Source organism: Cnephaeus nilssonii, assembly GCF_951640355.1.
Source record: "Cnephaeus nilssonii genome assembly, chromosome: 13".
NCBI classification, from domain to species: Eukaryota; Metazoa; Chordata; class Mammalia; order Chiroptera; family Vespertilionidae; genus Cnephaeus; species Cnephaeus nilssonii.
In genome coordinates this window covers 19,435,326-19,459,645 of record NC_137084.1, presented here as the reverse complement: position 1 = coordinate 19,459,645, position 24,320 = coordinate 19,435,326, and the positions used below count along the sequence as shown (strand labels likewise).

At 41.3% G+C, this 24,320-nt stretch overlaps 1 protein-coding gene across 8 annotated transcripts in view; it reads right to left on the bottom strand.

Annotated features, from left to right (window-relative positions):
* CTNND1 (catenin delta 1) overlaps positions 1-23,646 on the bottom strand; it is a 47,061-nt gene extending 23,415 nt beyond the window's left edge. For 6 of the 8 annotated variants that reach the window (XM_079787722.1, XM_079787727.1, XM_079787728.1 and 3 more), the window contains exon 1: positions 23,428-23,646. The gene's annotated coding sequence lies outside the window, so the exon portion shown is untranslated. Of the gene's footprint in view, positions 1-4,877; positions 8,920-23,427 lie in introns of those variants that run through there. The other 2 variants (XM_079787723.1, XM_079787725.1) reach the window with 1 other exon arrangement.
* Between the last annotated feature and the right edge of the window lie 674 nt (positions 23,647-24,320).

Genomic DNA, 24,320 nt, shown 5'->3' with positions numbered 1-24,320 from the left:
CCCAGCATGCCCACAAAGATATTGAGAAACCAGTGCAATAGTAGAGTAGGGAAGACATGTGGAGACTAGCCTAGGCTTTGCTTCAGTTCCCTTTCCCACGCTCTCCAGAGCCCCACCAAGCACACTTGGGTCTCTGCTTTAGAATACAGGCATACCTCAGAGATACTGCAGTTCAGGTCCAGATCACTGCAATAAAGCAAGTTGTATGTAATCTTTTTGCTGGTGGAGGGTCTTGGCTTCAATTTGTGAAAAACACAATATCTGTGAAGTGCAATAAAATGAGGTATGCCTGTATATGGAGCATTCAGCAAGCAAGAGTACCCAGAGTAACTGATAAATGGGTGCCCAATAAACTCCCTATTTAAGTTTCCATCACTATGACTTCTTCCAGTGGATCCAGTCCCTAAATCCAAGAATGTGGTAGCCCTTTTCTAAATTCCTCCCACTTCCAGTTCTGGGCTCCCACAATCACTTATCAACTTCTGTTCTTTTCATTCCAAAGCCCACTGTTACTTTTTCATATTCTCACCCTACATTCCAACAGTATACTCAAATGGCTTTAATAAGTACCCTTATTTTTTTTAAATGTTGCTCCCTTTTCATCTCCATTTCTTCATTTTAAGCACTTGCCATATCCGCTATTACAATGACCTATGAACCTTCCACACCAAGAGGACTCTTGAGTTCAGGAGAGATTCTTCCAGTTCTGGGTTTCAACAGGGCCTGAACTGCAGTTACCACTCTGGCAGCCTCTACCCTGTAATTTTCTTTGCTAATAAAAGCTCAAACTACCACTACTATGGGGCATACAGTGACAACAATCCCCACTACACAGATAAATAGTCTGTCACCCTGTCATAAATGGCCACTTTTTGCCCTCACAACTTTAATTCAATAAAGGGAGTTAAGAAGAATAGTAGGAAAACTACTCAGGGCTCTAAGGCAGGAAGCAGTATCTTTTCCTAGCTTCAAGGCTTTAAAAGCTGACCACTTGACTATAATTTGGAGAAGAGGACAGCACAGTTAAGTAGAAAGAAATCAGATTTCCTAGGCATGGAGAGATTTTCTGCCTGAAAGAGAGTAGAAGCAGAGGCTGTGTAGGACCAGAATAGGGCTCAGAAGTCTGGTCCCAGTCCTGGCTCTGCCACTAGCCAACAATGGCAGCAGATCACTGCCATGTTCTCCGTAAAATCCCAATACCACTAGCCCAGTTTAACTCAGAGTTGCTGTAGGATAAGGTGAGATAATGTATGTTATACAAATATGAGGTATTAAGTTGTTTCAAGAGCTAGTTTCTATCTTCCCATTACATTACTTAATGGTAATGCCTCAGCCCAAAAGTATTTTGTGAACTAGTAGGTAAAAATAATTGAATCAAGAACACAACTGGGTTCTAAGGAGTGGATAAGCTTGTTTTCCTACTCCAACTCTATTTACAAGGAGGTCCCACCTCGGCCAGTGTTTCTGGGGCATAGAGTGCTTCTCCAGGGACTGGCAGTCATCATCACATTACACTTCTGCTGTAAGTTCTTGAATCCTTATTTGAGGCCTTTGCAGTTTATTACCAAGGAGAAAATTAAGGTGAAAAGAACTAACAATTACTGAATGTTTATTATCCTGGCAATTCTTACAACAACCCTAAGGAAGTTTTACTGCAAATGAGAAAACTGGTTCTAAGTGAAGAAATTACCAAGGTCTCAGTTAATAGCAAGTTTTGAATTTAATCCCAGATCTATGCCATTTCACAGTCTGTGTTCTCTTTATACTGCATGCTATCAAGTCCAAAAAATTCAGTCCAGTATGAGAGGGATGGTCCAGCCCTTCTCCCCTACAACCCCTGAGAGCATTTTCCCTCAACATCACAGGAAAGGGGGAGGGGGAGGGGGTGAGATCCATTTATCTTCAGGTTAAAGGATCATCCACATGTCTACATAAAAGATATAAGTAGGGGAATGAAAATAAATGGAAGGAAAAAAAAGCATAGTTGGGGAAGAGAATTAAGGAATTAGGCAAGTTATTAAGTACACTGCCTCATGAAACTCAGAGACTTAAGGAAAGATTCTTCTCATGCCATATATATATATATCAGAATCTGTAAACCATTAACTGACTTTGATAGTTAGTCAAGAAGACCTTATGAGTCCAGGCCAACATAACACCTTTCCAGGTTTGCCATTTAATATTTTCAAATACATTACACTTGCTCTCATTAAAAAAAGACCATCATGGAACTCCCAAAGTGAAGGGGACAGGGCACATAAAATGAGCCTTGCTGCTCCCCCTAAGACTAGATTTTCTGGAAATAACTGATTTTACTCTTAACAAGCCACAGGCAAGACTCCAGCATTCAAGTAATGACAATGGTTAAATATTCAGTCTCTTGTGTAAGAATTCCAAACCAAAAATAGTTAAATTGAATCAAGTACCCAGAAGGACCAAACAGTTGGACAATGGCAACCAGGTAGTAGGGAGAAAGAAAAAAAAAAAATCACTTGCCAGGAGCACAGTCCCTATAATGATTTGTTCTACTATAAACTGACCGTAGAAATATAATTAGGAATTACGGTTCTTAGCAATTAAGAACAGACTTTGGAATCAAATTGACTAGGTTAAAATCCCAGCTCCATTGCTTCTTAGTTATATGACTTTGGGCAAAGTACCACAATTTCTAAACTTCAGGGGTTTTTCTGTGATATGGGAGAAATAAAATACATAGGGTGATTATGAGGATTAAATGAGACAATCCACATAAAGTACTAAGAGAAATGTCTTGACACACAGAAAGCTATTAATACAAATAATAGTAGAAATAGCAACACAAGGGACTTTGGTGGTATTGGTAGGGCCTTTGAATAAAAGACATGTCGCCACATGTTCCCCTCTCCCATCTACAGTAGTCCTGTAGACTACAGGAATTCTTTACACTCTCAAAGGGAAAAACAAAATCAAACTCCAGACTGGAGGTCAAAAAACCTGGTTTCAAGTCCTGATTCTACCAAAAACTAGCTGTGAGAACACAGAGAAGTTATAACCCCTGTAAGCTTCTATTTCTATTACTTTTTCAGAGTTTAGCTTTAATGGGCTAATATATGTAAAATTTTAGGCTGGGTGACTCTGAACCTCTCTGTACCTCTATGCAATTCAGGTAAGTATATCCAAAGATATGATCAGACTTAGGCAAGCAAACCTCTGAGGAAAAAGGAGAAAATTATTTGTCCTAAGAATTCTAAACCCCACAAAATAGTCTTTGAGTCCTTAAGAAATTTTATCTTCTATTGCCAGCCCCAAAATCAGCTTTCCTCCTTTCTTCCTATTTATTCATTATGAAATCAAAACCAATGTCACAAAGTTATGCTCTCCCTGTAAAAGCAATGATAAGCAAAACTCCTCTTCTGTCATCCTAGAGATTTTAAATTGCTTTTTTAAAGCACACTGAGCCCCCTCCTACTGAAGAATACTGACCAATAAAATACAGCACCTGGCCCTCGCTGGCTTGGCTCAATGGAAAGAGTGTCGGCCTGAGGACTGAAGGGTCCCAGGTTCGATTCCAGTCAAGGGCATATGCCCAGGTTGCAGGAGGCAGGAGGCAACAAATTGATGATTCTCATCATTGATGTTTCTATCTCTCTCTCCCTTCCCCTTCCTCTGAAATCAATAAAAATATTTTTAAATATATATATAAATATATACTTATGTATAGTACCTGTAATACTACAGAATTGCATTATATACATTCAAGCCAAGAAAGGTAGGTAGGTCTTCTAGATACCTAACAAGTATTAATTTCCCTTAACTGGCATTTGTCCCAAAATTCAAAGCAATTATTCTTGTTCAACCACAAGAGAAAATTGCCATTTTACTTTTAAAATAATATATTTTGTCAATAGTTTTTCCATAGTTTCTTATCACAAGGAGTGCTTGTACCACAGTCCAAAGCCTAAGTAACCCCCCCCCCCACCACCACCACCACCACCATTTAATGTTCCAGAAGCTCAGTCAGACAATTCTAGTATTTCAGTCTCACTCCTGCACTAACCCTAAAAACCTGGCATGATTTGCATTAAGGCTAAAGAGAACTCTGCTTACTTCACAATCTCATTTCAACTGAGCACTTCTCATAGTTACTAAACTGATATTCTGGAAATGGCCTTGTTTAGGTGCTAGCAATTTCTGAACTTCCCTGTGGATTTTTTATGCTAGGCTCTCCTTCTCCCCTTAAGAGCATCCAAAAGGTTGACTGAAGGAGTTTCACTGTGATAAAGATTCACTGTGTCTACCATGAATCTCTTTGGTGACTTAAGGAAGTCTTTCAAAGAATGATACATTCTATCTACTTGGGGTATCAAAGAAAAGAAGAAAAATAAATATACAAGTTTTTAAAATACTCCTTGTTAAAAGGAGGTTGAGCTGGCCCAGTTACCTGTCAAGATTTAAAGTTTTACTGTGACTTAAAATTTTTTAAAAATCACCTCTACCATCTTAACCCCAAATTTGGAAACCAGATGGAACATTCTTCTTGCTCTCTTCCCCTCTCAAGTATTCTGGAAACCCCGCCCCCCACCCCCTACCCCCCCAACCATAACATACTAAAATGGCTAATGACGGAGTAGCTTTGAAGCAAAGGAAGGGTGTGGCTCTCAGCTAGTGAGGGGGCCCAGGACTGAAAGGGTAAGGAAAGAAACTAAACCTGATTCTCTGTAGCATGTATGACACACACACACAGGACTGGTCTAACAAGTCCTTCTGATCTCTCAGGCCAGGCCTCCTCCTTCTCCTCCCCCATCATCCACATGCCTCTCCAAAGCTCTCTCCACTGGAACAGATAACACAGAATTTTCTCTCAATCCTGAGGGTCTGAGGCACACTAAGTTACTTACCTGAATCCCTGCTGCAACTTTGCCAAAGGGGCCTCACTTGGCCTTATAAGGAGAAAGTAGAGCTTTAGGGAGAGGCCGATAAGAAAACAAAGATAAAAGGGGGGGGCAAAAACCGAGGGAGGTGTCAGACTGGAGGAAGGGGAGAGGCCAACTGCCTTTCTCCTCCTACAAGAGGGAGAAAAAGAGGGAGGTCAGGTACACAATGGGCACTGAGAAAAAGTCTAATCAAAATGGAAAGGTATTTATTTAACTCTTGTGTCATAAAAGAAAAATTCTAAAATCATCTAGGACACCTCGTACCCTACCCTAGGGGAGAAAAAATTTTTTCATGGAAAAAAAAACTTAACCTTAGGGTTTACTAGAAATCACCCACCCAACTGAGCTCCACATTCCTTTTTGAAAGAGGCAGCTTCTCACCAACCACCACCCTCAACCCCTCCTTACTTTCTATCTATGGCATTCCCACTCCCACTATCTCTTTGCCCATCATTTGAAGATCACTTGGAAAAGTTGAGCATGGAACTGAGTCGTATTTACATAGTCCTGCTTCCTCAGAGCCCTTTGAAGAGAGCAACAAGAAACCCCTTCCATCAGGTTTAGTATACAGTTCCCTCTGAGGCAAGCAACAAAGAGAAAGGAGGTGTGAGTCTATAAGGAAATCAGAGGAAGTGTGAAGGTACTATTTCATCTATAGGACAGAGAGCTGAAGAAAATGTTTCTCCCTATCTTAAAAAAAAATCTGACCTTACAGGGGAAGAAAAGTTGTGAGTTGTTAATTATTAATCTCCCCCTATAAGTTATCACATAATCTTTTCAACAACTTCTGAGGTAATATTGGCCCCTTTTTTATTTATTTTTCTTTTTTTATTGATTTTCTATTTTTTAGAGAGGAAGGGAGGGAAATATGGAGGGTCAGGTCAGAGAGAGAGAAACAGCAATGTGAGAAACATGAATCAGTAAGCAAAAAGACCTGGGATTGAAACTAGCTTTTTTTCTTTTCTTTTCTTTTTTTTTTTTTTTTTGGTCAGTTTTTGGTGTGTTTTTTTAAATCCCCACCCGAGGATATTTTTCCATTGATTTTGAGAAAGAGAAGAGGAGAAGGGAGGGAGGTGGGGAGAGACACATCACTGGCTGCCTTTGGCACGTGCCCCAAACCCAGCCAGGGATCAAACCTGCAACCAACCAAGTACTACAAGCCCTTGACCAGGAATTGAACCCAACACCTTTCGGTCCTTGGACCGATGCTCTAACTACTGAGCCAATCCAGCCAGGGCACTGGTCCCTTTTTAAACTATATGTCAGAAGCATTCAGAATCCTGCCCAAAGCCATATACCATTAAGTGCTGGAAAAGCATCTGTTCTATTCCAAGTCCATGTTTCTTCTCCTGGACAGAATGAAAGGAGCATGAAGTTTCTATGCTTCTTGTGGTTAAAAGTTATTCTAACTCCAATAGAGTTGAACTGACCGAGGTGAGAGAGGATGGGGTGGAAGCATCTAGACCTCTGTCTGGTCTTACCTTCACTTTAAAGAGCAAGACCTTTCTCAATTCTGTGGAAGAATAGCTTGCAATCTACCTCAGATTTCCTATGTTATAAGGAACAAGAACTCAGGAGGGATGGTGCGAGGAGAAAAGTAGTACTACTTTGTACAAGTACAAAATTTGTACAGTCACTTAACTTTCCACTGGAAAGCCTGTTCTAGACATCTGGCTATATGCCATCTTTTCTAATAGCCCCCACATCAAGAAAGAAACTCTAATCACAAATATCCCTACTCTCATATTTAATGTGACATCTTACTAAACCAAACGCAGAGATCAGTGTTGGGGTGGAAACAGAAGGAACTAGAAACAGGGAAGACTGTGCTAGCCAGCAACAGAACAGAGGGGAGGGATTGTTCTAGCGGTATGTTAGCAATCTGCCTCTAGGGCAGCTGTCCTTCCCAGCAATCAAAGACTGGTTTGTGTGTATGTGCTCTGGGGCTAGCCAGCTTGGCAAGAAGCTTAAGGACTCAGCCACCCAATCCACAGTGAGAAGAGATGCCCATTTCACAGCGGGAATGGAGGGCAGGGAAAAGACAAAACAAGGCAAAAAAAGGAAGGAGGAGGGGAACAGAGAAGTGTTACGGGTGCTATTTCAGTCTATATCAGCGGTCGTGAACCGGTGGTCGGTCCGTGAGGTCCAAAAGGTTGGCGACGGCTGGTTTAAGGAAACCTTTGGAGCAGCGGTCGCCAACCGGTGGTCCGAAAGGTTGGCGACCACTGGTCTAGATAGAGGGGGGAGAAGGGGAGGCCCAGAAAACTACCAATCATTCCCTAGTTATGTGCAAACAGACTTGCCAATACCTCTCAACACTGAAATCAAAGAATGGGTGGGTTTCTCCAGTTCTGGATGTAGTAGGGTGCCAATTGAAAGGATGAGATCTAAAGTGTAGGGCCCCAGCAATGCCTTTCAGACCCACCAAAAATATCTGCAATATGTAGTTTTAAAATTACATAAATAGACGTCTATCTCCTTCTAGAATTTCTTAATTAAACCTTAGAGAGCTATAAATAATAGTAGCACACACAAAACACAGTGAGATCCCCAATGCTCAGAGATGGAGCACATTTCTATAACTCCAGAGTTAAGATGCAAAGGGCCACAGTCAGAATGGACATCCCTAGTCCCTGGGAGTAGCTGGATGCTCTAAGACCCGTCAGACACACAAAGGCAGCTCTCTTCTCAACAGAGGCTTGCAGCAGAGCTCCTCTCCAAGGACAAAGAGATTTCACAGGAGAACCACAAAGACATCGCCCCTCTCCGTTTCCCCACTCCCAGCTTTCTCACTTCCTGTCACAGTAGCACCAGACCACAGTCTCCCAGAAACAAACAAATACAAAAGTGCTGGATTCTGGGCTGCAGGCCAACCGCATTCCAGGGCATCCTGTCTACCAATCACCAGCCAGAGCTCCCACTTTGCCCTGCTCAGTTCCTTATCATGTTCAGGGAAAACAACCCTCCTCCCTGCCCCAAGCCAACGCTGCATAGGACAAAGCTCAGGCCTTTAAAAATCAGCAGAAAGATGTTGTGTGTGGATCTAGGGTTGGAGTGGGTAAGGGGATTTTTAAGATTCCTACTTGGCAAGTTTCTTCACTTTGGAGACACTGCACTGGGGATTTTAAAACTACTGCTGCTATTATACTCAGTTCAGCTACATGTAATACATCCCAAAGAAAGCTTCATCATGTCAATCTGATCTCCAACCTGGATTCAGTCAATGGAATATTCCCACCTGGAGAACTACTCTAGGACACATCCTCTGTCACCTTCTCCATCACCCATTTCCACTGTCCTCAAAGTCTTTCAAACACTTTTCCCCCACAAGCATAAAGCTGAGTCCTAAGAGGCCCCACAGAGAACAAACAAAGGCAGCGGACTCCACCCTACAAAGAGGCAGGATATAGGCACCAGCAGGTGCTAGGAGCAAAGTTCCCTACTCCCCTAGGGAATGAGAGGAGGACCCCTAAGAATTGCACAGTAGCCCTGGCAACAAAGAGGTCAAGACAAAACCTCAGCGTTTTTTGCTCACCACTCCCCGCCTCTGGGTCAGGGGCTGTAGATTTGGAACCTTGTCAGAAAAGAAAGCCTCCCTTCCTAATAAGGGTTCTCAGCTGCTTCCAAGACTGGGAGAAATGATACATTTTTCCATTATCTTGTACAAGCCCAATGGACCTTAGCCCTTAACCCCAGAAGCAAAGATGCAGACAAAGTCAAGCTCTGTTAGCCAGAGTTTCTTGAAATCCAAAGTAAAGCCCTCTGCCCAAAGGGCTCAATTCCCTTTGCAGAAAGCATAGTACAAGGTTCAGCAGAGTTCTCCAACCAGAGGGATATTCCAGGCATAATATACCACCATATTTTCTCCTCCCTTTCTTTCTCCTAATTTCCTTACCATTCTTGGATCTATTAGAAGTACTCTGGGTTAAACTCCGATTTAGATAGTACAGGAGCTAAGTCTAAAACAGCACAACTTAGCACTAACCAGTTGTGCTCAGTGGTTAGAGCGTGCCCCCCCCCCCGCCCCCCCGCGGGCCAACGGGTCTCAGGTTTGATTCCTGATATCTTGTACTTCAATTGCAGGCTCTATCCCCAGCCCAGATCAGGGCTTGTGCTGGAGACAACCAATCAAGATATCTTTCTCACATAGATGTTTCTCTCTCCCCCTTCTCCCTCCCTCCCACTCTCTCTAAAAATCAATGAAAAAATAGCCTCGGGTGACTATGTAAATAAATAAATAAAACAGCACAACTTAGAAGAAATTAGTACATGTCTAAATCTGATATAACTAGGCAGAAAGAGGTAAGGCAGGAATATACACAATAGTCAGCCATTCTAGAGAAAAGAGAATATTTCGCAACACTGTTTTAGAACAGAATTTCAAAAGTAGGGCCTAGCCACTGCAAATTTTATCAATGAAGCACACAAAAAACAATAGTTTAAGATCTCTTACCTAGCACTGAATCAGACCAACTCCCTTTTTCTCTCAAGAACAACTGAAAAATTAGTTACAATTGTTAGTATTCTTATCAGATTCTCCCTCATTCATAGCCCAGGCCAAATAAATCAGTCAGTTAAGTACTATAGTGGGAGGTGGATACACAAAAGCAAACAAAAATAATAGAGTCTAGTAGGAGAGCTTTCTGAGATACTTAAAAGGAGAGAGAGAAGTAAAAGACACACCCCAGAGACACAGAACAAGGACACACCTAGATCAATGCCGCTGCTCCAAAAGGATGCTTGACAGGTTCTCTGCCTCGAATGGAGGTGAGACAGAAAGGGAGTGCTGACTCCGAAATATAGTCACCCAGGGTGTGAGGGAGGGAAGAGACTAGTATAGCCAACTGATTGCAATTCAGCAGGACTTCACCAGAGCTTCTGGTTCTAATTGTATCTCTAGCTGTTTGCAGACATATTTGGAAAACCCACCAAAGGAATAATGAATGGGTAAGAAGAAAGTCAATGGCGGGGCCCAACGACTTAAGATGAATACTCAATGGTTGGAAAAGCATGAATCTGTTTTGCTAACTTTCCACATTCCCCTTTCGCACCAAATCAGGCCCAACGCTGAAAGCACTGGACGGAGAGGAGGCAGAGAAAAGAATGTGACTGGGGAAGGTTTAGCTACATTCCAACTAGCCAGCATCCTGCACAGAATTAAGAGAATCCGATTCCACTGTGTGAAAAATACTGGGACTCTGCTAAAACACATCCAGTCCCTCTGCCACCCACCATCCCCCACCATCCCCACTCTGAAAAGAAGCATAATTGAGATAGCCTGATGAAGGCACCAGCTGTTTCCACCCCTCTCCCTCCCCCCCAACTCCAGAGACCACAGTTCAAACTCACATCAAACACTTAATACAATTGACAGGCCAGTAGGAAGGAGAAGCCTGGACCAAAATAGCAGGAAGAGTGCCAACTGGCCCCACTAAGAAGGAATGCTTTCTTGGCTCAATGTAAAAATAAGAAACCTTTGTCATCCCCTCCCCTCTGCCTAATTATGTTCTCCTTTCCACAACCTATCCCTCAGTGTCAAATGGATTTCAGTTTTTTTCTCTACAACTCCTTGATCTATTTTCAAATGTCAGAAAACACAGGGGCAATATAAGGTTGGATGTAAAATAATACCTAGGAGATTGGAAGGCTTCCTGGACTGCAACAGCCAACCCTAGTATAGGGCTCCCACATAAGGACAAGGAGATAGGAGCCCACACAGCACTCTTTTCCGTGTTTCAAGTAAGGAAAGAATGGAGAGAACATCGTGTTTCCACACCTGAACATTAATGGTAACCCAATTTCTCAAGGCATGGGTAGCCAGTATTAACTTGATCAGCCCCTCCCCACCCACATTCTAAGTTGACCAGAGTTAGCCAAGGAGGAAGGGAAGGAAGCCAGAACTTCCTTTACAGACAGGAAGTAACATTGGCCCTTCCTGTCGAGTTTTAAACAAATTGTCCAGTTGAGTTTCAATGTTAACATCCTCTCCTGACTTGTTCTACAATTTCAAAATGGAGAGGGGAAATGAAGATTATCTAAAAGTTTCCCTTCCCCTAACAGGCAAGTCCAAGAGTGCTGGCATAATCCCCAAATCAGGTGGTGACATCTGTAATTCCAAAACAGTATAGGATAGTGTGGTAGAAAATTTGAGATTAGCCACCTGCTCACCATGTCCACTACCATGAGCTATTCTTCTTTACTTCTCATAATAATTAAATGACCATTCACCTGAGAAATCACATAGCTATGTCGCTTAACTCAAATGTTTAGGTTTTGTGGCCCTCAAACCTGAAGGCATGGATTTAAATATAAGGATAGGTGGAATAACACAGTACTAATTCCTATATTCTAGACTCAGAACCTAGAAAGAACTGTCTCCCTTTGGAATTCGGAGTTGCTACCCTGGAGGATATCCCTATTTACATTGCAGATTGGACAAAAAGATTATTTTTAAAATGTCTTAGTTTAGCCGAAGCCAGTTTGGCTCAGTGGATGGAGCGTCGGCCTGCGGACTGGGGGGTCCCGGGTTCGGTTCCGGTCGAGGGCATGTACCTTGGTTGCGGGCACATCCCCAGTGGGGGGGTGTGCAGGAGGCAGCTCATCGATGTTTCTCTCTCATTGATGTTTCTAACTCTCTCTCTCCCTTCCTGTCTGTAAAAAAATCAATAAAATATATATTTTTTAAAAAATGTCTTAGTTTAACTTTCCTCCAAGGAACAAAGAACTGTGCCACTTTTTGAAAATTGGATCGGTTCAATATTCCATCCCAAAAGAAATCCAAAAGTCCTAAATCTAGCATTTAGGATCCTAGATAACTCTAGCTCTTTGACAATATCTATATCTATATATATAAAAGCCCAGCAACCAGAATGGCAGAAGAACCAGAAAGACCAGAACAACTGGTGGCTATGACACGCACTGCGGCAGCCAACCAGCCTGACCTGGGCCCCGACTGCCGCCCCCCCCCCCGCCCCCCCCCAGCCAGCCCCTGATCAGCCCCCAACATCCTGATCAGGGGCGAGGCCAGCCACCAACTGCCCGAGGCCCTTACCCCCACCCAACCCCACCCCCAATTGGCCCCCAGCACCCTGTTAGGGGGCAGGCCAGCCGGCCAACCACCCGAAGCCCTTCCCACCACCTAGCCAGGCCCAATGGGCCCCCATAGGGGCTGGCTGGCCGGACCCCACCCATGCACAAATTCACGCACCAGGCCTCTAGTAACAGAAATAACCAAAAGCTCTGGATTCAAGTGTTACCCCTGACACTTATCCAAGCAAGTCATTTTAACTTCTGGTTTGAGTAAGATTAAGTGAGTGGCAAAACATTTTTTTTTATATATATTTTAATGATTTTTTACAGAGAGGAAGGGAGAGGGATAGAGAGCTAGAAACATCAATGAGAGCCGAAACCGGTTTGGCTCAGTGGATAGAGTGTTGGTCTGCGGACTGGAAGGTCCCGGGTTCGATTCCGGTCGAGGGCATGTACATTGGTTGCGGGCACATCCCCGGTAGGGGGCGTGCAGGAGGCAGCTGGTCGATGTTTCTCTCTCATCAATGTTTCTAGCTCTCTATCCCTCTCCCTTCCTCTCTGTGACAAATCAATAAAATATATTTTTTTTTAAAAAGAAACATCAATGAGAGAGAAACATCGACATGTACATTGGTTGCGGGCATGTACATTGGTTGCGGGCACATCCCCGGTAGGGGGCGTGCAGGAGGCAGCTGGTCGATGTTTCTCTCTCATCGATGTTTCTAGCTCTCTATCCCTCTCCCTTCCTCTCTGTGACAAATCAATAAAATATATTTTTTTAAAAAAAGAAACATCAATGAGAGAGAAACATCGACCAGCTGCCTCCTGCACACCCCCTACTGGGGATGTGCCCGCAACCAATGTACATGCCATTGACCGGAATCGAACCTGGGACCCTTCAGTCCGCAGACCAACGCTCTATCCACTGAGCCAAACCGGTTTCGGCGTCAAAACATTTTTAGAAAAACCATAAAGAGAAATATTTCCCACAAGGTAGTATGTATCACTAAAGATTTAGGAAAGAAAAATGGCATTGAATAAGATACTTTCAAGACAACTAAAAACATCTACAAATGTAAACATAATACATACCAAGCAGTTACTTTAAAGCAACTTCAAAATTTGGGGGAGCCCAGCCAATGTGGATCAGTGGTTGAGTGTTGACCCATGAACCAAGAAGTCACCAGTTCTATTCCCAATCAGGGGGTCAGGACACATCCCCGAGTTGTGGACTCAATCCAGGCAGTTGATGTTTCTATCTCTCTTTCCCTCTCCCTTTCGCTCTCTCTCTCAAAATCAATAAAAACATATTTGTAAAAATAATTGGGGGAATCTCTGATTGCCTAGAGTATTTCCTATGCAAGATGATACAGTTACCTGACCATAGGAAAAGGAAATGGAAGGGGGGAAAAAGTTTCATGATTGAGGTCATCTCCCAAGGATGATACTAAGTAACAGATGACAACTAGATAGGTATAATTAAAGGGAAGAACAGAGGGTAAATAAGGTCAAGCTAAACTCCAAACGAGAGAGAGAGAGGGAGACAGAGAGACTTCCTTCACTGAGGGACAGACTAGCTAAACCAGAAATCTACAGAGGGAAAGTAAGAATGGATGATTCAAGACACAAGTACTCTGGTAATCAGAAATCCTTTTACTTTCCCATATGGGGTTACCACAGAACATCACTAGTTGCTGCTTCTTCCATCTTACCAAAGTCTACCAAGCCAAGTAATTCAGTGTATGCTTTAATAACCTTTACTGCTTAAACATACATATGGAAAGGGGAAAAAGACATACAATTAGTTATCAGGAATGATCATCTCCCCCAATGTGCAAGACAGAAATATGGATATGGTAACCTATAAAATGGTCCCTGAAAGTCATTAAATCCTAATGATTAGGACTTTGGGGAACCTGGAGTTTTTTGGGGGTTTTTTTGTCAAATAAGCAAAGGAAAAGAGATAAGTAGGTCAGGCATAACATTTGGTCAAAAGCACAAAAACCAACCCAACAAATGTACTCAAAAGGGAACTGTACCGGATTTAGGTTATTACTTCTCCTGTTCACAGAAAAATGACTATGGAGATAAGAAGGTAGAGAAATATATTTCTCTAGGGAAGAAAATTTTGATCTCACTTCCCAAATATAGACAGGCTTATTCTAAGTCATTGCCCTACTATCATTCTCCTAGACAAGGGTCATCAACCTATGCAAAATCTGCTACTCTGCAAATTATTTGCTGACTATACTCACATGAACTTCTGCAATGGGACAAAGATGGCAGTTAAGTCAAATGTTGCCTAAACTCCTTAAAAATACACAAAGGTTAACAGCTATTGTCTACGAGATCTGAAGTGAGAAGACAACTTTATTTGTACTGTACAGTGCATGATGAGGTCCTATATTTTCCTCTTCTTCCCCCTCAACAACTCCATTGGTGCCTCTCTGAATAGGTCCAGTTCTCCCATCTCTCTTGCTGGCTAGTAAAAACCAGCCTCAGGGCCTTTGTACTTTCTACTCTTATCTACATGACTCCACCCTAATTTCATTTAGATATCTCTCAAACATACCTTTAAGTGAGGCCTTCCCTGACCACACTATTAAAAAACCTCATATCCCTCCTTGCACTTATTTACCACCCTACATATCCTACTTTTTTTCTCAATAACATAATATGTATTTGTTGCTTATTTATCTGTCTCTTTCAACTATAATATCAGTTCTGTGAGGTCTATTTGGTAAGTATACTGTTTAGTACAGCATATAGTAAATTCTCAAATTTCTTTTGAATGAAGAATGTTTTACTTTTTTAATTAAAACAAACAGCTAAATTTTTAAAAAATCAACTTTGCTTCATTTTTGTTGCTATAACCTTTTTTTTCTCATTGTTATCTTAGGCCCATCAATTGGGGTCTCCTTGTAGCTTCACCTGCAGATTTGGCTGACCTTCAGGAAGGTAGACATTCAAATAGCCAACTCTGCCCTGATTTAACAAAGTAGTCAATGGAGAACAGAACAGCAGAGGGGTTATAGAACTCCCATTCCAACAAAGAAACGGTGGAAAGAAATCAGATTGGCACCAACTTCTCCTTTAAAATAGACTACTCTATTTTAAAAGTGTGCTGAATATACACCAGCTACTTTATTTCCATGAGATTTATTTCACTTGCAATGAACTGTAGGTGCTTTGATAAAGGTATTGAAAAGTTGACCTAGTTTCTATAACAATGTCCTATGTCCACAACCATCAGAATATTTTAGTTTCTTAAAATACAAGCTCCCTAAAACAAAAATCTTTTCACTCCACAAAGAACTCTCAATGTGCTACTGTATTCCAATATAGAACAAAATGGGAAGCACACACAAACCTGACATTTACTCTGGAAAAAGTAAATTTCATTTGCTCTACTGTCAAATTAACCAAAATGAGTAATTAACTAGCAAATGTGGATGAGATCTGAAATCAAAAAGATAAAAAAAAACTAATCTGAATTACTAAAAGAGATCTTCTTGGATGACAACAGTTAATCCTAATCTAGATCTAATTGAAATAAACCAGAAGCAGTAGCGTAATATTTGTACCTTTAGCACATGAGTACAATTTATTCTATAATAAGAATCAGTCCTGGCTGGTTTGGCTCAGAGGATAGAGCATCCGCCTGCGGATTGAAAGGTCCCAGGTTCGATTCCAGTCAAGGACACATGACTGGGTTGTGGGCTTGATCCCCAGTAGGGGGCTTGCAGGAGGCAGCCAATCAGTGATTCTCTCTTATCACTGATGTTTCCATCTCTCCCTTTCCCTTCCTCTCTGAAATCAATAAAAATATATTAAAATAAATAAAAAAGAATCTGCCCTGACCAGTTTGGCTCAGTGGATAGAGTATCGGCCTGCGGACTGAAAGGTCCCAGGTTCAATTCCGGTCAAGGGCATGTACCTTGGTTGCAGGCACATCCCCAGTGGGGGGTGTGCAGGAGGCAGCTGATTGATGTTTCTAACTCTCTATCCCTCTCCCTTCTGTTCTGTAAAAAAATCAATAAAATATATATTTTTTTAAAAAGAATCAGAAACTTTTTCCATATTAAGTGTTAGTGAGGCAAAGCAACAGCCATAAAGACCAACAACCTAAAGGGAAAATAAGATAGGGCAGGGAAAGGGAGACACCAGAGAATAGGAAAGCAAACAAAAAGGAGAAAACTAGGAAAATCAATAGTTGGTTAAAAAATGTGGAGAGCTGGGTGGGGGAGTTTGACAGAAAGCTATGGAATACCAACCGAAATTAGTTTAAATACTATTCAGAACACTAGTTTTATGGGTTACTTAGTATGAAGGAAAGGAAGGAAAACTGTAGGCTGGAAGAAACCTAGAAGTTTCCAAACATGGCTGCATCTAATATATATATTTCCCACAGGCCACAGTTTGACTAAATTCTATAATAATAAAGGCATAATATGCAAATTGACCGAACAACCAAACAGCATAACAACCTTCCAGATGACCATGCAATGACACGCACTGGCGCCAGGCCAGCCAAGGCAGGTGCCATGCGATTGGTCAGGGGGGCCCTGCCATTGCCCCACGCTCACCCCGTAGAGGAAGGCCCAGGCCACCCTCTGCGGGGCGATCGATGTGGGGGTTCCACAATCGATCACCCCAAAGAGGGAGGCCCTGGCCACCCTCTGTGTGGCGATCGGTCGTGCAGCCCTAGCTGGGTTGCGGGGGGAGGGGGTGGGAACCTTCCTCTGCAGTGCAATCGATCTAGGGGCTCCGTGATCGATCACCCCACAGAGGGAGGCCCAGGCCAGCCAAGCGATCGCACCCCATGCCTGTCACCCGCAGAGGGAGGCGACAAGTGGCAGGAAGGCAGCAGCACCACACAGATGGCCCTGATCGCCGGCCAGGCCTTAGGGACCCTACCCGAGGGGTCCCGGATTGCAAGAGGGCGCAAGCCGAACTGAGGGACAACCCCCCCATGCACGAATTTCATGCACAAGGCCTCAAGTTCCATATATGAGAGCAGACCTCTTTCTTAAGAAGCACACTTCTCACTCAGCTGGCGTGGCTCAGTGATTGAGCATCAATCTATGAACCTGAAGGTCACGGTTCGATTCCCAGTCAGGGCACATGCCTGAGTTGTGGGCTCAATCCCTGGTAGGGGGCATGCAGGAGGCAACCGATCAATGATTCTCTCTCATCATTGATATTTCTATCTCTCTCTCTTCCTCTCCCTTCCTCTCTGAAATCAATAAAAACATATAAAAAAAAAAAAAGAAGCACAATTCTCACAGGAAGCATTGGTGAACTCAAAATTGCTGCATGTCTCCGTTTTATTAATGTCCATAAATAAGGATTGAAATAGAGAATGTTTCTTAAATATAAAAGAGGGAGGTTTATTTCAAGAAAAGGGACAGTAAATGCCTGTCTTCATTTCTATGTAACTGTTTCCTGTACAACCACTCATAATGGAATGTTATCCTTGAAAATCCTAGTTGAACAAGTGAGACTTCAAGGTAAAGAATCTGGTTCAAAGTCAAGAGTAATAAACCCAAACTAAGCTTTTTCAATTCATTCTCTGCCAAAATTAAAGTTTACCCTAGGATGCTGGAATTCTATCTTTCACAGATACAAAATGATGAGAGACACTTGTATTGCTTTTCTTTTTTTTTTTTACTAATGCATCCAAGTCTCTGAAGAAATTACTGCAAAATATTCAAGCTTTGCCATCTGTTTTTCTTTCCCCACTCACACCTCACTTTACTTCATTAAAAGTTATCCATCCATCCCCACAGCATCCTTATTTTAGACAACCACACGGACACCACTCCCAAACTTGCCTATTACTAAAGATATTTTTTCCCATTAAAAAAAAGTTAGCTTATCCATCCAGGAAGCCCATTTATTCTCTAATATAAGCATCTATATCTACTACAAAGTCTCAGGTTTTAAGACCTTAAAGGGCATTTATTCCAACAGACAAATTATGTTTGAGTTCATTTAAAGCATCCATTCTAGTAGCAAGCACTTACAAGGTATTAACATGAGCTGGGAACTGTACTATAAATTTGAAATATATTAAATCATTTAATGATCACAACAGTCCTATGCTATGGTTAATACTGTTCTCATTTTACAGACACAGAGACCAAGGCATAGAGCAATTTAACAATTTACCCAATATTACATGGCTAGTAAGTGGCAGAGCACCATTTGAACCCTGGCAGTCTGGCTCCAGCATCCATGCTCTTACCTACTATGCCATGCTGCCTTGCCTCTCCATATTTATGGAACTCTCAGATTGGAAAGTTCCTGTTTGGTTAGCATATTGATCAAAAATTAAAGAATAATAAAGCATCTGTGGCAAATGTTAACAATGGTGTCTACGCCCTAACTAGTTTGGCTCAGTGGATAGAACGTTGGCCTGCGGACTGAAGGGTCCTGGGTTCGATCCCGGTCAGGGGCATGTACCTTGGTTGCGGGCACATCCCCAGTAGGAGGTGTGCAAGAGGCAGCTGATCGTTGTCTCTCTCTCATTGATGTTTCTAGCTTTCTATCCCTCTCCCTTCCTCTCTGTAAAAAATCAATAAAATATATTTTTTAAAAACCAAACAATAGTGTCTAAATGAAAGAAGGGTATATCGGAGTTATTGTGCTTATTCTGGCAACTTTCCTATAAGTCTGAACTTTTTTCAAAATTAAAAATTAAAAATTTACTTTTATCATCATATAATGGGACATGTTTTGTGAAAGGAATACCCAAATTACCTGTTTAAAGGCAGCTTTAAAATAAAATAAAAACCTCTGAATCCTTATAATATTCCCACTACATGCCTGATCTAAATTGCCCACACTATTCGAGTCAAACTGAAGGACTCACTGGAGAAGTGGCCCTAAAAATGGGGAACACTGTCTCTAAACTGGAACAGTAAATGTGGGCCATGTTCTCAATGCTTAATATTTAATAATCAACAACATACAATTCTAAGTAGAATTAGGGAGAAAAAGTACTTCCAAAAACACATTATACAACATAACTAAATACAAATAAATCCATGCCCTTATTTCCCCTAGCTTAGTTCTAACCTGAACAGTTGTTTTCCCCTCCTTACAATCTCCCCGCCAGGCTCTCAATGCTTTCTATTAGAAACCTTGAAGGCAGCTGCATTGGGCAGAGTAATCCTACTTCAGCTTCTCATGGCATTAAACCCCTTTTGCGAGAGAAGAGAACATGAAATCACCCACTGATTACCTACAATTCATTCCTTTAGGCAAGTTTCTTGTTACTATTATTCTAAACTATACATAAAAATTTGGGTTCTTAAACTCATAAACTTCCCAACACACTTTGTGAACAAAATCTCCTGAAGTTTCATGGTGGAAGCAGTGACCAACAATACGGTGATATCCAAACACAACTTTGTTGAAACACTAATGTTCAAAGTCCAGGCGTCCTCAAACTACGGCCCGCGGGCCACATGCGGGTGTTTTTGCCGTTTTGTTTTTTTACTTCAAAATAAGATATGTGCAGTGTGCATAGGAATTTGTTCATAGTTTTTTTTAAATTATAGTCCGGCCCTCCAACGGTCTGAGGGACAGTGAACTGGCCCCTGTTTAAAAAGTTTGAGGACCCATGGTTCAAACTATCATCCCAAGCTTTTTATGTTCTTATCAACAAGTATAAAAACCACTCACTTCTGACATGGCTGAAAGCAATACTACCCTGATGCTGGCCTAATATGTTTAAGGTAACTAGTGCCTCTCCCCTAGAAGTGGCTACATTAAGGTTTCAATGGTTGAAGTTAACAGCTGTCTACATTATGAAATGAACTGATGAAAACCGTTACTTTTTTTTTAATGTATATTTTTATTGATTTCAGAGAGGAAGGGAAACAGAGAGAGATAGAAACATCAATGATGAGAGAGAATCATTGATCAGCTGCCTTCTGCACGCCCCCTACTGGGGATCAAGCCCACAACCCAGGCATGTGCCCTTGATCAGAACCAAACCCGGGACCCTTCAGTCCACAGGCCAACACCCTATCCAATGAGCAAAACTGGCCAGGGCGACCCTTACTTTTTATACTATTCTTTGGACTGCTTTCCCAGGAAAGAAACCGAATTAAAGAAAATTTTAAATTTTAAATCTTCAATATCTCTAGAAACTTTACTTAAAAATGGAATGTGGGAGATGAATCAAAGGTTGAAATTGAAACTACAGACTAGAGTAAAAGTTTCAAAATTACATTTCAATTTTATTAATCTAGGTGGTATTGCTTCCTATCTCAACTTCGTTTCAGCCTTCCCCACAAAGGTCCCTCACTCATTACATTAAGATCCTTATTGAACCAAGGCTTACTGAACACCTCAGTGATAAGATAATACCTACATTCTAGCAGCTCATACTCTAGAAGGAAAGACAAAAGTAAATAGACAATTTTAATACCATGTGATAACATTTGAACTACCCGCTATAAGCCTCTGCCCTACAAATTGGCAGTATCATTCCAAACCACATGCCTGAAAATTCTCTGGAAGACATTTCACTGATAATCAATGAACTTTGAGGCATTTCCAGTAAATTTAAAAATGGACCCCTGTTCTAAAGATTGAAATAATATCCATGATAGCATACCCAGCTCTCCATTGCTTTATGGAAAGTGGATTTTTTACATATGTTATTCCAATAGGGAGGTTAGAAATCTAAGTGAGGACTGACCCTCTGCAAGATGAAACACCCTTTCCTTTAGCAAAGGCTGATTTTAGTTCTGGCTCTTTTTTCTATTCTCTCTGGAGAATGGCAGTGCATTAGTGGTTAAGTCTGTGGACTTGGTTAAGTAGTCAGGCCAGGGTTTAATCCTGGTCTTGGCCACTAACAGGCAGTGAAATTTCCAGCAAACCTCAGCTTCTCTGAGGCTCAAATTCTTTAAGAAAACAAAAACATTTGTTGTGGGAAATTAAGTAAGTAGTTTAGGCAAAATGCTTAGCACCACGAGAAAAAAACAAGAGAGGGAGAAGGGCTGCCATTTAATAAGGGGGCCATCAGATACCAAAATAGAAAGCAATAAATTATATAGAGCTAATAATTTTTTATTCCAATTGAATAGTGAGCTATGTTAATTTATTTGCACCCATCCCTACAGAGCAACTACCTCATAAACTTAAGGATAAATTGCAATTACTGGGAGCTTTTTATTTTTTTTAAGATTTCCAATAGTCCCAATTCTTATAATAGCTGAAAGAACATGTTCTAGCCCCTCTGACTCTCCACAATTGGAACCTTAAGAAAGGCACTACAACTCTAACCACTCACAAGAGACCCTCACCTGGAACACAGATTATACCTTAGTCATATAACAAAGAAACCAACAGTACATGGGAGTCAAACAAGAAAAGAAAAATCTGCATAACTCTTACTTATTTGTCATTTTTTATCCCAAAACCAAAATGATGAGCAAAACAAAAATTTAAAGATTTACTTATTTGTACCCCTTATTATATTTCCTGAAAGAACTAGTAGAGGTGAGGTAAAAGACAATCTTCCATTTTATCATCCAAAAGGCTCTATAGTACATACCAGTTAAAACAATGCCTCAGTTCGTGGCAATAGTCCTGGACGACAGTTAACTAGGATGCTCACTGCAGTTACACAAAGCCCAGTATTTAAAGCTGGACCCAAATCACCACCATTCAGTCATCCAGAACCTATTTTCAAACTGCCTTTGTACTCCTCCTTCAGATTCCCTCGTCCCTCCCCCTAAAGGTTGAGTAGGAAACCGACACTCTGGCAGCAATATGACCAACCCTTCAAAGATCCACCAAGAAACCTCCCTAGGCTGAAGTCAAAACAGAGAGAACATTTGAAAGATAAATTGGAAAATATCAAATAAGAACTAGAGCCCAACAGATTGTAGACATTGTCTTTTTTCTTTCTTTTTAACTGCACTTGCTATAATTATGAGATCCAGACATGAAAAATCTTACTATAGCCCTTGCAGATTATATTAAAAGGAGGAACAAAGTTGTTTCCTATGAAGCCACAACCTCATAAGGATGAAATCATCTTGCAAAAAATACTCTCAGTTCTAGAAAAGAAATACGAGGAAGTACTATAGTCTAAAAAGAATTGGCGGGGGGGGGGGGGGGGCGAGGCACAAAAATCAGAAGTTATAGACATATCAGTTTAAAGCTAAACAGCAGTTTACATATTAAGGCCCATCTTGTTACAATTAGGGCAGCACCTAATCCAGCAATAATGTTCAGACTGATTCGCATTTTCAAAAGGAAAAGGAAGAGAACACTCAGTTTTCAGCTACTGATGAGTTGGCTATATAATTATCTAGAATCAATATTTTTACAAGAACATATCTGCAAAAACAAATCTTAAAATTAAGTATAAGATTTGAAAGCACAGTCATGGGCCTTTAGCTCTTACAGATTTCTGATTTCACAGCAAACAAAAACTTACCTCCAAAAAAGAACTTTCAGTTTGGTTTAAAATAAGAATTCCCCTTGTGCTTTCTCAAATCCATTCTAAACACTAAAGTTTGTATGTACAGTATAAGTGTTTTCTCTTAGCCTAACCTTATTTAATCCATGGCCCTTTAAGAGAGCATAAAGCTGGAAATATTTTCAGGTGTGTTGCCACTTTACTCAGGTGAACTAAAAAGCATGATTAAGATTTCCTAATCCCTTTCAGCACATAAACCGAATACTATCGTATTTACAGACTGAAAATACAACACCTCCACAAATCTTTGCCATCAAAGGTAGTTTTAGAAGAAAAGGGGATTACAATTCAGTTAACATGGACCCATCTGTTTTCTTTTATAAGGCAAAGCAGGGAGGCAACGTCTAGCAGGAGAATGAGGCTCCCACCCACCACACCTGGAAAGTAAAAGAGGGATCCACCCAGGAATAGCTGGGCTGAAACCGATCTGGGCCGTTCAAACTCTGTGGGAGAAAAAACACCACCGTTTAAGCTGCAAAGCTCCCAGCAACTTTCCACTTCCACAAATCTAATGATGAAAGGGAAAGAAAAGTTTTGAAACACATGAAGTAGCATATGTATAACCAGCTTCCGACCCAGACAAATTCCTTTCCCAACCCACATGCAAAATGCAAAAAAAAACAACCTTTGGTTTGGGCTCTGAAAACACAAGTTTGTAAGCTTAATCTAGAGAAATATATAAAATCAAAGAACACACCAAAATGTAAACTTATGGAGTTGCTCTCACCCCTCTGAATCTATTCATCTCTATTAGAGAGACCTAGGAGTTTGTTTCTGAATCTTGAATATTTTACCTTTAAAAAATATAATAAAATTCCCCAAAGTAAGTAGGAAGAAAAATTAATAATTGCTTAGAAGTCACCCGTCAGCATAGCAGACTCTCTCGTTTTTAAATTCCCTCTGGTTACCGTAAGGCAAAAATTCGATTTGGGTTATCCTCCTTTACCCGTCTGAATACACATTTTTTTAAAAGGCACACACCTCAAATGTCTTCTGTAAACCAGTCCTTTAAGAAAGAAACCCAAGGCTTCGTCAATGTGTTGAGAAAGACAAATCCAGCAAGGTAGTTGATTTTTTCGCCACCTCTTCCTCCTTTCAGGATCTTTCCTGGTCTTCTTTCTCTCCCTCTTTTTTTTCCCTCAGATCCAACACCTAAAATGGAAGTTGCACCCAGCCAAAGGCTAGGGAGCCTGGGTGGTGACAAACTGATCTGGCAGCCCTACCCCCTCGCTTTCCTAAGTGATGTCAGTCCCTGAGAACTTCCAATAGGAGCCAGGCATAAATCAGGGAGCAGATTTTATCCAATAGGAAACTTCATTATAGGAAATTAAAAAAAAAAGGGAGAGAGAGGAGGAGAGAGACGGGGAAGTTTTATATATATATTTATATTTAAAGTGAAAACCGTATAGTCTCTGAGGAGTTACTGCAGGGCTCTGGGGGCCCAAAGGCTTTATAGAAGGGCATGCCTAAGAGTCGGTTCTCTTTGAGGGTGGGGCTCTTGCTCCCTCTCCCTTCCTTTCCGGGTGAGGAAAAAGAGCTGATTTCATTTGCCTGCTGCTATTTGATTTGTTGCTTTCTACCCCAAAGCATTTTCCCAAAGGGAGACTGGGAGCAAGGGAGAGAGAAATCCTAAAAATAGGACTATCATATGTTGATTGGGATGATAGAGGATATTCTGAGGTAAATTTACAGATTCATTGTTTTGGTTTAACTGCATTAGAGCTAATTAGAAAAAAATAAATGCCTCGACTTAAACAGTTCTTAATGTCTATACTTTCAACTAGAAGGAAGCTGAATCCACTGGATTGTTGAGGAAAATCACTGTCTTCCCATTTGTCCCCAGATTAAAATAATGTGGGTATGAGGGACAGAAT